This window comes from Arvicanthis niloticus, chromosome 4 (genome assembly GCF_011762505.2).
Source record: "Arvicanthis niloticus isolate mArvNil1 chromosome 4, mArvNil1.pat.X, whole genome shotgun sequence".
Lineage (NCBI taxonomy): Eukaryota > Metazoa > Chordata > Mammalia > Rodentia > Muridae > Arvicanthis > Arvicanthis niloticus.
Genome location: NC_047661.1, coordinates 2,808,009 through 2,809,608, shown reverse-complemented (window position 1 = coordinate 2,809,608; position 1,600 = coordinate 2,808,009). Strand labels below are relative to the sequence as shown.

Sequence of the window (1,600 nt, the reverse complement as noted above, 5' to 3'; positions counted from 1 at the left end):
GAGCCATCTCAACCCTGCTGCCTAGACAAGGTGCAGGGCCTGCTCTTCTGAATGCTTCAGGCAGAGAGACACATGACCAGTCCTCCCACTCTCATGACCACACATCAGATCTCCCACCTGCCATAGATGGTGAGGGATGAGAGATGGAAGGAGGGCCTCTCTCCCTCATTCTCACCACTGACCAGTGGACAAGAAGTAAGACTGGCTCTTCTGCTCTCATAATCCTTGGGTAAGCTTTTCCACCTACCATAGGTGGCAAGGGGTGAGTGTGAGGGAGGGCATCTCTCCCTTACTCACACTGTGACACTACAGACAAGTTGCAGGGCCAGCTTTCCCATGCTCACACCGTTGGGGCCAGCTTATCCACACTCTGGCCCTCAGGGTCAGTTCTACTGTGCAGCAGCAGGTGAGGGACAGAGCCATCTCCCTCTTGCTTTCATGATCCCAGAGTCAGGTATTCTGCCTGCCTCAGGTCTGGATGGGGTGGAGAGTATCTCTCTCATCCATGCCACCACACAAGAGACGAGGGGTAGGGCCAGCTCACCCACACTTGTACCCTCAGGCTGGCTCACCCACACCTCATGCAAAGTACAGAACCACTCTCTCAAGTACTACGGCTGCTACAAGCAGAGGTGAGCTCTTCAGCTCTTCATGATGCCCAGGTGAGGCGTGGGGCCAGTTCCACACAGCCTTCAGACATTGTCCCTGGGCATCAGCCCAGACCAGAGACATCTGCCTGGCCTTTGGTTGCAACAGACCCCTGTTGCTGTAGGGCACAGACCCAGATATAGCCCCCAGTGTCAGCACGGGCCAGGACACCACGATAGTTCCAGGTGGCATTACCAGCGACTCATATCAAGCTATTCCCACTATCCTCAAGTGTCCAGTTCCACCTTTCTTCATTGTGTCCACATCTTTCTGTTTCTGTTTCTCTTTCTCTTCTATTTACCCACCACTTGCTTGCTCCTCATAATGGTGCCTAGGACCTCTAAGTGCCTAGAGTCATCTCAGGAGTGGTCTCAGGAGTGCTATGCCTCACTCATGCATAATGGCACTAGACAGGGGTCATCTTGGGCATAGTCTGCCCACTCTCTCCCCCAGGACTGCATGGCCCTGGACTGGTGGTCATCTCAGGCAAGCTCCCTGTCTAGGACCCATAGCACAGGTCTGGTTGTTGCCTTGGACTCACATTTTTCGGGAAATGTTAGACTACTTTTTATTCAGTTGTTCACAGGTCAGAACGCTAAGTGTAGACATAGCCTCTCTCCTCTCTGCCATCTATTGATGCACAGGTGATGCAAGGCCTCTAGGAGCAGAGGGTTTGTATTTTAATGTGGTTACACAGGGGAAGAACACATTCTATTTAGAAAATTTAGTCTACTAAATTTAAAATTTAATTTAAAATTTAGTCTACTAAAAACGTTCTACTCAAAAAAACTTTCAGGACACCTACACAAAGGTTATTTCCACTTCTTAGAAAATTAGTTCATTTCTGCTTTGGTGCAATTCCTTTACTCAGAGGAAACTGCCTGAGATAAATGAGTTTTTATACTACTACCATGCATGCCAGAAGTACACCAGATGCATTTTCCTTCCTAGG

The 1,600-nt window shown here is 49.6% G+C and overlaps 1 pseudogene; it reads right to left on the bottom strand.

Moving 5' to 3' along the window:
• Positions 1-1,200: 1,200 nt before the first annotated feature.
• On the bottom strand, positions 1,201-1,317 carry LOC117708019 (small nucleolar RNA SNORA17; annotated as a pseudogene).
• Positions 1,318-1,600: the final 283 nt, after the last annotated feature.